Below are 14874 nucleotides of genomic sequence, written 5' to 3' on the forward strand. Positions count from 1 at the left end.
TGGAGGCAAACGCTGTAGATGGCGCATATGTGTGTTTTGAAGGTCGTAACTTAAGTATGTGATAGCTGGGTCCCTTACGAACAGTGTGGTATGATATTTGTCGGAAGGGCATGTTTCATGCTCGTGCTACGACCATCACTGAACTTCAAGTGCTGACCGCCGTAGTGCAACGTATTGTTATTCGTTTTTTAGTGTAGGGTGGCGATAAAAAGACGGTGTTCTGGGACCGGCAGAGCGTGCTGTACGTCGATTTCCTGCGCCTGTACTATTAATATTGCATACTACTCTAGACTACTGAAAACAACTTTGATAAACGGGTTGTTTATCGCTCGAAACGAAGGAATATTCCAGCGCGAAATGCCATTCTTCTCCAGGAGAACGCGCGCCCGCATACCGCACTTCTCACGCTCGATACAATATCGGAATTACGATGGGAAATACTGGAACATCCCCCTACAGTCCTCGGAGGTCAAAGATTCAACACCCACGACGACGTAGAGGATTTCGTGCGCACATGGCTGTTGTTGCCCAAGGAATTGCCCAAGAAATTCCTCAATACCGGTATCAAAAAACTTCCAAAAAGATGGACAAAATGAGTAACTTGTTAGCGCAAATACTTTGAAGAGCTGTAATTTTTCTCAATAGTAAATAAACGTGTCAGAGTATTTGTCTAGATCATATTTCAAACACTCTCGTATTTTGTAAGACATCGATATTATTCTCCGCAGGCCTACATCCCTAACATTTATTATTTAAATCATTATTAATACATTTATTATTTTAATTTGAAGACTCCTTACAATAACGTTATTGCTAAATAATTTTATCAACTAATAGAACCTATAGATGAATTTCTCAACACCAGTCGATAACATGCCTTATTTAATTGCGAATATTCTCATTTCGCTAACCATCAACATCATTAATTCAAACAATGATATCATAAATTTGAATAACTTCGAACCTGCCAAATCGCCGGAATTACGCCACCTTTAACCATTTATAAATCAATTGACCATAACTGTTGGCAATACGGCGGGAATGATACGACAGAAAAAAAGCGGGACTAGCCTGGAACCAGTTACCTTTCTACTGTGCAATGTATGCAAATTATAAATTATCTTAGAATTATCTAAGAGATAAGACTACGGAAGATAACTCGTTTAATGATATATTGCGGGACTTATTATACGAAGCTCTTGGGTTTTACCTCTATATACTTCATTGTTGTAGTACATTCCGATTTTGAATAACCGTCGATACTACCGCGTCTTTGTCTAATAAAAAATCGTATTGAATTATGAAGAACACATATTGATATATCTTGATTATATGGCATTTGTGTTTCATGGTTATCTTGATTGTATTCGTAATAGAAATATTTTTGTGTGTTTTCTGTTTATTGCGTTATAGGAATACAATAAATTGATTGATGTAAATTATAAGCCTAGTTTTCGTAATTATTATGAACTTAAGAAAGCTGGTTTCCTATATATATAGCTTCAGAGTTCATATTTTGCCTATAATATACAACGTGGGGCGAAAGTTCCGCTACCATTTTTTTGCCTATAACTTTGCTCTAGGAAAAGATCAGTAAGTTTGGTTCACAAAAAGTTTATTTGGTTTTTACATATTTTTTCAGTTATGACTGAAAAATTATATTCACTAATTAGTGACCGCGATTCGCTTGAAACTTTCCACTCTTTTTAAGGAATTTTTCATGACATCCTGCAACATTTGAGGCTCAATTTTTTCACTTTCGTGACGAATATTGTCTTTAAGGTGTTGAATTACTTTGAGTTTATTCACATATACTATTGATTAAAAAAAATCCGGTGATTTGGCTGACCATGCTAAATCGCTACTTCGTGAAATTAGTTCTCCTGGAAAACCATCATTCAATAATTGAATTGTTAAACGAGCTGTTTGTGCTGTAGCCCTTGATTTTTCACTTCAGTCACAAAAAAATTTCGAATCATGTCTTGGTACCGTTTAGCAGTAACAGTAACTGCAACAACTTGGTTATTTTCAAAAAAAGGAACCGATAATGTTGTTCAGCATGAATACCACACCATACTGTTCTTTTCATGAATCAATTGAGGTTTCTGTTTTCCCGAAACGCGACTGTACTGTTTATTGACGTGGTGACTCAGAAGAAAATGTGCTTCATCACTAATTATTAATTTAGACGAAAAATCTTCAATTTCACCAGACAGTGTTAGGCTTGCATTACTGTACTCAACTCGTTGATAAGGATCTCTCGGTCGCAGTTCTTGAAATAACTGAATTTTGTACGAAAAGATTTTCAAATCAGTTTTGCAAAATTCGCCTTAAATTGCGTGCAGAAATGCGTAACTGGGAACCACGTCTCCGAATTGATGTTTCTGGAGGGAACGAGGCCTGTCTGCTGTCGTACCGTACTGTCGAAAATTCACATGTAAACGCTAAATTGTTATTTTGTGAGGCACTGGACCATTAGGATATTTTTGACGCAATTTCCGCGGAGTGGCAATAATGGAACCATTATTTTCAATAAATATTGCCATATTTATTGTGGCGTATATTCATCCATAATAAAATTTGGACGTCTACACAACACAATGGTTAAAGCAAAACTGAATCAAGCGTCACATAACCAAGGGGCGAAAACAAAACCATAGCGGGACTTCTATCCCACCTGTTACTACCGTAAACTATTTATAATAGTATAAAATTAATTTACCTTTTAGTGTTAAGTTTAGGAAAATAATTGTAACATTATATACCATCTAATATTTGTTAGTCAAATAAAATCATATTGGCTTAATACAACTGATTTTTTTATTTTATAAAAAAGTACTAGCAGAGCGTGGTTTCGATCCACGGACCTCTGGGTTATGGGCCCAGCACGCTTCCACTGCGCCACTCTGCTCTTCTTGGCTTAGCCATTCTTGAGTTTAGACTGAGTTCTATAGAGAATTTTTTCTTAAAATAAATTTTAAAATATTTACGTATTAATTTATGTTATTATTTACATATTACATTAATTAATTAACTTATTAAGGACTGCAAATTAATAATGAACGATCCTGTTATAAAGGCTTTATTGAACAATATGTATGAAAATATGTTTTTAAATTTCTAATATTATACGAAATAGATTCTTATACAAGACAATAATTTTAAGACTACATTTTATATATAAAAAGCGAATAATATAAACTTGTCGTGAATGGATACCAACATTTTTTTCCTTTTTCCAAGATGACCAGCTAGAACCAAATGGTCTTTTGCTGATGTCGCTTTGGCTTCGGGATAAGCAAAGTGTTTTGCGGGTGACAGAGGCCCTAGGTTACGACTGGAATTGTCGTAGTTCGTTATCTGCTGAGGTTTGTGGTTGCGTAGGGATTTCATCAAGGTGTAGAGGTATTTTAAGGCGCCTAGGGTGAACCTTACACTGAGCATGTTCATGAAACTCTTCACGAACGGAATGCCTGATTCGAGGTGAGTGTTTACGTTCCTCATAAACCATGGAGCATGGAGTAACGCGTGGAGTTTTTTGGATTGGAACACTTGGAGTAATTCAAGTTGTCTCTCATAGACATACCTGTACCACACCTGTGCTCCGTAGAGGCAGACTGGAGGGACTAACATTTTATACAGAGTCGATTTCTGGGGGATTGAGAGTTTACTTTTTTAGCAGAGGAGGGGGAAAAATAGACCATAAACACAATTGCCTTTGCAGATAGCGTGCTGGATTTGGGCTGACCATTTGAACCAAGGGATAGGGACTTTACGAATTTGGAAAAAATAAGCGCGGAACTCCTCCTTTTTACGGTGGAACAAAATAGCCTGGATACGAACCTCTTGGTTCGCTTTATTTAAGGAATATATATACCACCTACATATCACGCCTCTGAAAGCATACTGTATTTACCAATTGCATTTACTTCTAACCAAAGCCAACTATAAGATTATATTTATTTTATTATTCAATTTATAAGATTTTTCTTATTTCAAATAAGCCAGAGGCCAGGCAATAAAATGTGGTTAAACAATAACTAAGAATTTGCCAGTGAGACCAAAAATAATATGTATCCATCCTAAACTAAGATATAACTAAAAGAAATGTAATACCTCAATATTGCATCAGTGGAGAAGTAAATACAAAAGAGTAAATACGTATACGACAATTACATACAACCTTTGAAAAACAGCCATAGTCCATGGAATCCGGCACATGCATCACACTTCAAGATGTAAGGCTACCATATGTGAACTGAATTTTATGTGAATTAACATAGTCTAGTGAAATTTGGAAAGATGCTTGCAATTTAAGGTGAATGGAATTGGTGATGAATGAACCAACAGTGGATTGCAGTATCTCAGTTTCTTAGCGCTGAACTTTTGGAATCTGGAACAAATCAAAATTTGAAACACCATTCCGTAGAGCGGTACTATGGAAATTTCTGTAGAAACAGTGCCATTTAGAAGATCTTGAAATTCAAACTGCGGGAAGAAGGTGCAGGTGATATAAATCAAACATAATTGACATATAGTCAATTCAGGGTTTTTTTAGCAATGCGTCATGGATACTGTGGCGTCGAAACATTGCAATGTTACCGCATCAACTTTGAGTTTTAGTTCAATTTGCATTGACATACAAGAACATTTTAATCTAAATAAAATAATTGCACAAAAATTTTATCAAATATAATTTATTTTAACACTATAGTACATTTTGTTTTGTTTAGATTGAACTCTTTTCCACACACCACCCATGAGATGAAGTTTATAGGCGCGTTTTTTTATATAGTGGTATACCGCTGAAGGTCCAATCCACCTAATTAACAATTGTATATCTGAGAAACGTATTTTATTTTCATTAGAGAGCATATTTACGTGTTTACGTTTAGTTCTTGTTTCCTTCGATGGTGTGCTTACTTGTCAAGTCATCTAGGTATCACTGTGTACATCATTTTTCATGAAATTAATCACTGCATTCTGTCTAATGCACTTACCATATTTACAAAACAGCTAGTATTCATTCTCTCCTCATACGTTCCAACCTAATACTCGTGTTTGATTTTGAACAATTACAATCATATCTGTGCACACAAATCTTTCCCCCCGACGATACTATTTTATACAGTTATATTCAATGAATTCTGTTATATATGTATATTATTATACCTTTAGTTGTTTCCACTCTCATCACTCTGTCTCAGGAACCTCCAGCATTGCACAGCATTATCTCATATCCTGAAAGTTTCCTTCAGCCACTTTCACTTTCCGACTCACTGTTCAATTCAGGCACTAAACTGTTAATTTCTAATCTGTCTAAAAATCGATTTCTATCGTAACTTTTACCTTTTCCCATCATTTTTTGTTGTTTTTACACTTTTATTTTTACTGTCTTGACAAAAGTGTCAAAACGAACCGTTTTGAGATATTCCAGTTTCATGAAGATATACAAATTCACATAGTTTATCTTCCTTGGTCTTATTTTATGACTTTTAATTTGTTTTTAAGACAATGTCTGGAAGTTCCATTAAACCTCTCCGTGTGTGTGAAATGATGTCTTACATCCCTCAAAAAACTGCATGTCACTAACTCTTATGTATACTTTCCAGACGATTTTCTCCAAAATAATTTTTTAAATTGTGTTTATATCGATAAAATAGTGTGTAGTTACTGTTCTTATAGATTTAATATATTTGGTCTCGAATAGAGTCAATATCAAGATGGTCAAGATTCGTCACCCACTTTGTATTTAGACGGGTTTTCTTAAGTGAATCTAACGTATTATTCTTCATTTTGTAAGCGACGTTATTCACAGTACCCACACTAATATTTAGCGCGGCAGCAACCCACTTAAAACATTTTAAATAAAATTGTAATGACTTATGTTATTTAATATCATAAATAATTACCTCTCTAATGGAAATTATAGACAAAAGGGCCATCTCCATTATCTAGTAACTTTTCGAAATATTTTATTAAAACCGCAATCAATTTGTGATCCTGACTATCTATTGTTTTCTACATTTAGAAACAAGATGATATACGACAGAGCTATTTAAATTTTATCAAAATAATCATAGCTTTAAAATAGCGTTTGCCGGTTTTTATTATGTAGTAACAACAAATAATATTTTGCGTACGTCTGACAACCGGCCGCCATTCGTTCGTCAGACATATGAAAAATTTTTTAATGTAATAGTGTTAAGAGATTTTAACTCTTACCTATAAATTATTGTGACTGTATAATTAACTGTAGTTTTTAGATATATTATAATGTTAAAATAAATTATGTTTGATAACTTTTTGTTCAATTATTTTATTTATATTAGAAATTTCTTGTATGTCAAAGCCAAACTGAACTGAAACTCAGAGTTGATGGGGCAACATTTCAATGTTTGGACGTCGCAAATATCCATGACGCATTACTAAAAAGAACATTGAATAGACCATAATAACTATAAGCTTCTTTAGCAGAGAGGTGTTATGAAATACGTGCATGTAAAACTGATAATACTATCCAGCCATCCATTTTTTATTAATATTTTTTGTGTTCGAAACGCTTTCATATATTATAACTTATATATTGAATTTGAAATAACGAGAATTCATACATTATTAAGCGTAGGTAGCATATATTCTTCATGACCTTGAATAATCACACCACCATACAATAATTAATGTCACCTAATATGTATTCCGCGATCTATAAGCCAAACCGGCTCTTTACATTATTATTATTACGGACAATTTCGTATCGCAATAACAGCAACTGGTTCAATTTTTTATCGTTTAAAGTTCAAACGGTGACTCTGGCAAGGTCGTCTAACGAGATACGCCACGATATGCATGTGTAACAATATAAATTCATCATCCCAACTTGCGATTGCTAATGTACGACTTGCGTTGGGGTAATTAGTTCGGTCGACCGCCAACAGCCGCGTACGGTGGAAGCGGTCGGGAGAGAAAAAAAAAACAGTGCGTGGGAACGACGAAATTAGTCTGCTGATTATTAACAAGCATCATTGAAGGAGCGAGTGTGCATTTATTAAAAGGGAATTAGTAATACGTCGAAGAGAGTGTATTGAGAGCGATTGTGGGAGGTGGTCGATCTGAGAACGGATTGAGAAACTTCGCCAAATCTATTCATAATGATGTTACCAAAGCAAATAAATAATAAGCAGTTGAAGAGGATCTCATTAATTTATTATCAGGTGCATAAATCACGCTACTATTAAAAAACATTATATTTCTCTACGTTGGGTTTTTTCATAAATAATTTATTTTATATTCGGTGTGTGACAATAAAAAAGGTAATTGACTACTGAAAAGTCTTCGGTCTGAGACATAGATGGCGCTACTAGAATTAAATCGATATGTTTTTTAGTTAGCCCTAACCCTCAAAAGATGCGTGTATAAATTTCTCAACTGTCGGATCATTAGTTCGTGAAATATAGCATTTTGAGTGAAGCAACTTTGGTTCTTGTGAAAAAATGGTTAAAAAGGAATTTCAGGTGTTAATAAAATATTGCTTTTTGAAGGGAAATAGTACAGTTGAAGCAAAAGCTTGATTTGATGCCGAGTTTCCGGACACTGTCCCAGGAAATCAGTATTCAAGGATTGGTACACTAAGTTTAGATGTGGTGAAATAGGCACCGAAGGCGGTGAACGCAGTGGACGCCCAAAAGAGGTTGTTACCGACGAAAACATTTAAAACATCCACAAAATGATTTTGAATGACCGTACATTGAAATTGAATGAAATAGCAGACACTCTAAAAGGGTATGAGAAAGCTCTGTGCAAAGTGGGTACAGCGCGACCAAAAACAGGGATGAGTTGATAATTCGGAGCAGTGTTTGAAGATGATCAAGCATAATAAACCACAGTTTTTGAGTCGATATATGACAGTGGATGAAACATGGCTCCAATTGACAATCATCCGAGTGGACTGCACACGATGAGCGCCAATGCGTGGGAAAACTCAACAGTCGGCTGGCAATGTTATGATTTCTGTATTTGGGATGCGCATGGAATGAATAATTTTCATTGACTACCTTGAAAAAGGAAGGACCATCAACAGCGACTATTACATAGCGTTATTGGACCGTTTGAAGGATAAATTCGTTTTGCTGCTTCACCAAGATAATGCAACATGTCACAAGTCAGTGAAAACGATGGCAAAAATCCATGAATTGGGCTTCAAATTGCTTTCTCATCTACCATATGCTCGAAATCTAGCCATCAGCGATTATTTGCTCTTCTCAGGCCTCAAAAGAATGCTCGCTGGGAAGAAATTTTCATCGAATGAAGAGGTGATAGCCGAAACTGAGGCCTATTTTGAAGCAAAAGACAAATCGTACTACGAAAATGGTATTGAAAAGTTGGAGGGTTGCTATAATCAGTGTATCACCCTTGAAGGGAATTATGTTGAATAAAAAAACTAATTTTCCGAAAAAAATGTGTTTCACTATCTTAGGCCGGGAACTTTCCAATTGACCTGTTACAAGACGTTTTTATGATTGTTGTTGTTACACAAAATCAGGATAACATTTATGCACAAATATTATGTTTTTGACAGATGTTCAATCTCGTCATGTGGTGTGTTAAATGACACAATTTAATATAATTTCTTTGCTTACTTGTACATCTCATAGAAATGTACGCACACGTGTGTTTGGTACAGTAAACAGAAATTGGTTCTTTTTATTGTATTTTTAATGTTTTTTAATAAGTTAGATATTTTTTCCTATATATGGCAACTTCAGATATAGGATTATCCAAATATAGTCTATACATTTGTAGTTCTATAATTTTCCGATTAAGCTTGTTGCTGCTATTGTTCTTATTTGTTTCCACTAAATTGGTGGCTCATTTGAAGTATTGTAATATTTTGAAAACTTTATGAATTCATTTGTATGGTTGCTGTAAATATTACTGCAAAAACCAGTTGACAAGATGACAAATTGTATGGATTCATCGATTATCAGATGTATTATATTTTACGTTATCCACGTAGATCTAATTATGTGAGATCTGACTATATTTTAACTATTTGTAAGGTACTTAAAATTCGTTCTTAATTTTATTTGTCTCAGATATTGTTTTGTGTATTAGGAAAAGGAAAATTGATAACCACTATTTAAATTTTCTGCAGTTTGTTATGCTATTAATCCACTACTAAATATACTTTTTGCCTAGTTTTTGTCAAAAATGTTCTAGACAATGTCTCGATAATTTAAATATGTTATTTATAATTCAACTGGGTATACTAAAAACGTATTCCACACGCTTTCTGTTAACTACATTTTACATTTATTATTTTATCAACTTATAACATTTCTTTTAGAGGTCCTCTACCTTTTCAAGTCAATCTTTTCAAATACCTGTAATGTCAGACATTTGTAAATATATACAACTATGGTCGTTTTCCATTCTTACGTTTACTACGCTTTTCAAACAAGTTTTGATTTCATATTATTTTATATAAATATCGCTCCCAAAAGCAGTCTTCAAAATTAGTGCTATATAATTTTATAACTTTTTCTAATAATTCCTAATTTACTCTTAGCCAATTGATGGCTAAGATTACACTGCTGTAATTATTGCTATAAAATATATTGAATAGTGCCTACAGCTTCACCAATATCAGCTGTGTGCACAAATACTACGAAACATGAATCCATAACATAGGAATATATTTAATAATTAGTACTTTTTAATTATATTTTATTTTAGGAAGCAATGTTTAGTATATTTTGATTAACAAATACGTCGTTTCAGGTCACAGAAAAATATATAAGCGAAAAATACAAATTAAATCATTTAGTTCAATACATATTATATAACCTCGTTACACAGAATAACTATCAATTTTCATTTATTTTTAAATGTTATGTTATCGAATATAAGATTTCATCTCCCGATCTATATAACTAGTTTACAAAGAACATTGCTTCTGATGGTCACATCACATCTAATCACCAGCATCTTAAATAGCAAGGTCGCAGATCTAGTTCAGATGACAATTTTGTCTTCGTTGCATCATAACAAAATATGTATATAGTGTATGTTTGGAAAGGTAATTAAATATTGAGTTCTAGTTTATTTGACGTTGTGTTTGTCAACATATGGTTATCAATCATATAAACTGGTTTAGTAACAAATATTTAATTATATATATATATATATATATATATATATATATATATATATATATATATATATATATATATATATATATATATATATATAACTTTAGCTAACCGTCTTTAAACTTATACCGTCGGTAAATTATGGGTACAAAAAGGGGACACTATATCACAGTATAAGTTAATAAAATAGATGCAAATGAATAACTTCACATACAAGTTTCCTTTAATAGGTGTAACAGTATTCTTGTTTTAACATTAATCCAAAAATTTAAACTTTTATTGCCTAAGATTTTAATTAATATAGCAAATAAATTAATTTTAACTAAAATATATTAATTTAAATAAAAAATAATATATCCGTTAATATTTAAGTTTATTTTATTATAGGTACAACAGTTTTTATATATACACACGGCGAAAAGGATGTTCTTTTTCATAAGCTTTCATTTTTAAACAATCTTATTAGGAAAGGAAAGTTTTAGAAGGTGGCGACCAAAAACAATACAACTTTTTCTAAATAAGAGCAGTTTTTTTATTTATTAAAAATAACTTATTATGTCCTTGGCACTCTAAAAAAATATAAAACATGCAAATTATTGTATTAAGTCGCATCTAAAGATGTACTTAAGATACAAAATGTCAATGTAAGATGGTTCTTATTTATTTCTGTTGGAAAACTAATGCTGTGGTTTGTCAGGGACTGCTTCTACAATAATATATTTTAGAATATCAATTTTTCAAACTAGAGCTTATCTATACTGGACCCACTGTTTAACGTAGACTACGAACCACGATCCTCGGCATCAAGCTTATTGACTGGCGAGTGATCAACTTTGAGATCATCCTAGAAATCATTCGGTCCTACCCAGCCTGGTTACTGGCGTGACTGGGGTTATTTCCTTTGTCGCATTTTGCACCATTACCTAACGACAAACACAAATATAAAGACCATGCCCCAGCAGGTTTCGAAACCGCGACTATCGTATCAGCAAAAGAGCCGTCCTGTCGCCTTTACCACTGCGCTAACCAAGTAGGCCATTTTCAACTAAAAAGAATCTAAGGATAAATTTTTAAAAACAACTATTATTTCTCGGTTCTAAATCTCAACATGGCGAAGGCATATCGTCCTATGCAAGTTCCTCAAATTATTGACTCTGTTGTTACAAAAACATATTAATGGATAGAAGGTTTATGCCTGTAAGCAGACAGAGAATTTTGGATTTCTCTCTTCAGTTATATAATTTTCATTTGCGGTCCTTTATAATTTTTAGTGTTTTTCAACTATTATTTGGCAGATCCAATGGTATTTTTGAATTCAAAACTGTGTCAAAAAATTGTGTCAAATTATAACATTGTTATAAATGAGTTTATCTGTAATGCATCTCGATCCTCAAGAATTATTTTATTTTATTTTATATTGCGATGGTGATTATCCAATTTATTTTCTACAGAATCATTACACTCTGTTTTGCTTTTGCTGTTCCTAAACTTCAGAGAGTTGTTTCAGAAAATTAAGTCTTGATATATTTTGAGTTATATACGAATGGATGTTATTAATTGTTCACCTAGAAATATTTCAAATAGGCTAGAATCTTATGCTGATTAAAATGAGATAAACTCCAAACAGATATAAATTTTTAATATATTCAAAGTTTCGTTTGATGTCTCATTTCGTAAAGATTATTTTGTTATGAATTCAGTATATATATTCATTGCCCTGCAATTATTCAATGAAAATACCAAAATATAACTCGAAAATGACACAAGATACAAATTTTCAGAGCTATTGTAAGGCTAGGACTTAACATAAATATTATATTTAATAAAACAATAAAATAATATAACATCATCAATAAATCAATATGAATATCAAAATAAATTATATAACAAAAACTTACACAATAAAGGGCAAAATGTAATTTCATTTAAAACTTAACCCTGTGAGATCTTGATGACGAATTGGTCTGGTGGCAGTTCTGAAAACATAATGAAAACGAACCAAAGCAACCAATTTACGATGACAACGGTAAAATTAAAAATATACATATAAATGGTTTATAAGAAGGTTATAATTTATATTTACAGTTGCAACTATAAAATTATTATTTTTATTTCAACATAATTGAAGAAATAATGGAAAATATACGAAGATACGAAGAAGTGACAAAATAGAGGACAATAAAATAGATAAGGATAAATTGATAAATATTAAATAACTAAAGGGTAATAAATAAAGTATAATAAATAGAAAATAATAAATAGAGAATAATAAATGAATTATTACGTGAATTATGATTAAAGAAATGAGTTGTTATGACTAATATTAAATAAAATATTATACTTCCACTTGATTCTACGTAAAACTCTTTATATTATCACGAAATTTCATTAATCTCTCTTTATTTGGATGAAAATGGCGGTAACAAAAACTTCAAAATTGCAAAACGTAAAGTTCCATGACCTTGAAACTTGGAACTTCTGGTTAAATTGCTTTGAACTCTATGGTTACTAAAATACGAAACATAGACAGAAATACATTAATTTTTCAAATATATATTCTCCATTGTATAACATAGGCGCAAAAACATAAAAAGCACGCATTCGATATCATCTGGAATTATTTATAATCTCAGCAAATAATGTAAATGTCAGTCTTAGTCTTAAGCACTTCAGAAGAACGTGTATCGGTGCATCCCAAAGTACTCGCCAATTAGCTAAATGTGACTGATAATAGTGAAGTACGTAGATTAAGATGTTCATTACCATCAGATAGGTTTAATTAAAAGTAATTAAAGTTCATATATTCTAACCCAACAATCTTCTTGTCTCTTCCAAATTCTATAGGCGGAAATTCGGCTCTATATTAGATATAATTCAATGGACAATGGCACCATAGTGGAAGCGACATTACTCATAGCAACGTAAACTGGCGACAGTGCCTTATAATGGCAGGACGAATACAGAACGGGCATAATTGCAAATTATGGGACGTTTATGCTGCAATCCTGCCAACCTACGTACTTTACGACTTATCTGGTTCAGCTGCCCACGATATTTACTACTAAATGTTGCAGGAAATCACTCAAAACCATTTGTAATAGTTGAGGCCGGTAATTTTTGACTTATCGGGTTATCATTGTGCGTAATAGAAAGTTATGAAAGAACCTGGCCCGTTGCAGCGGATGCTGACACGATCGAACAATAAATTTTATTGCTCTCGATATAGTCGCTTGATATCGGATATTATGTGTTGACTTATGAATTGAATTTGTCGGTTTTTTGTAGGTTTTATCATCAGTTAATTAGTTATTTATAGGAAATACAAAATATATATTAATTTTATGGCAATAAATTATAAATATTAACTACAAACATAAAATATTTTTAATTAAAAAATTGAACCGACTTAAAAGAATAAATGAGGGACTCACTAAAGATTAAAAAATAATCAAAGTTAGATTTTTAACACAAAAAATTAACGTTTCAAAATAAAATATGTACATAATAGTCCTTGTATAACTAAATAAAAATAAACAAAGAACTTATTTAACTTATCTACTACACGTATTTTATATTCTAATAGATACACACAATTTACCTTAATACCTAATTATCTATTTACAATATTATTTTAACAACTACCAACTGATTACTTTGACGTCGGTGCCGAGCAAGAAATTAAATTTATTTTGTTCATAATTTAATTTTGTGTATATGTCACAAAATTTTATTATTATTTTTGTGTTACTTTTATATCTAAATATAAGTTTAATTGTTTTTTTAAATTTTAGTGAATCCCTTATTTATTTTGTGAAATCGATTCAATTATTTCTACATATTTTAAAGTCTCCTTTTACCAACCAACGCTTTTATCATAATATCATAATATCATAATGCAAAATCATAACTCTATAACTATAGAACATAATATTGCTGAGGTCCAGATATAACTTAGATCGTAGATTTTGCAACATAATCCCTTACTCGTACACGCTTGATTTGGATTCAGTGAAGGAATCAAATTTATTTTAACGCAATGAATAAAATATTTCTACGAAAGTTTTTTTATGGATTCTTTGCCTCATTATTTTTCGACGGTCCAAATATTATCCATTATTCTTTTCCATTATTTTATGAGTTATATAGATGAAACAACAGCAAAGTAATTACACAGGTCTGCGACAAAAAAGCTGCTTGAGTATTTTGAACTGATTTGTGAGTATTGTAGGTAGGCTTAAACTGAAAATAATATGTAAAATATTTATTCATTGTCAATATTTTTGCTACGATCCAATGCTATAGAGTGCAATGGCGTCTCTTCATAGAACCATCAATATGAAATTTTAAAGCAGTTTAGTACCAACGCGGGCGTTTTTATAGTTTCATTACTGTTGTTCCGACAACAGCTGGGTTTACAAAATTCCCTTACTTTTTGTCGTTTTATGTTAAACAGAGAACGAACAAATCAATGGATCAAAAAGGTTGATTGCAGAAAGTTGGTTGAAAAAACACAAGAAGTTTTTTTACCACTGCTGCACTTAATAGTTCGTATTAATGAAAAATGTTATAAAATCATTGCCCAAAGATGGAGATTACCCCCAAATAGATAGTGTCCAGGTCATTCAGACGCAAAGCTGAAGGAAGGAGTTTTAGTCAGGCCAACCATTAAATAACGGTTTATAACTGTATCACGACACTAACGGACTCTCAAAATTAAAGGTTA

Source organism: Rhynchophorus ferrugineus, unplaced genomic scaffold (assembly GCF_030347505.1).
Source record: "Rhynchophorus ferrugineus isolate W39M unplaced genomic scaffold, kcgeb_rfMv2 rfM1, whole genome shotgun sequence".
In the NCBI taxonomy this organism is placed as follows: domain Eukaryota; kingdom Metazoa; phylum Arthropoda; class Insecta; order Coleoptera; family Curculionidae; genus Rhynchophorus; species Rhynchophorus ferrugineus.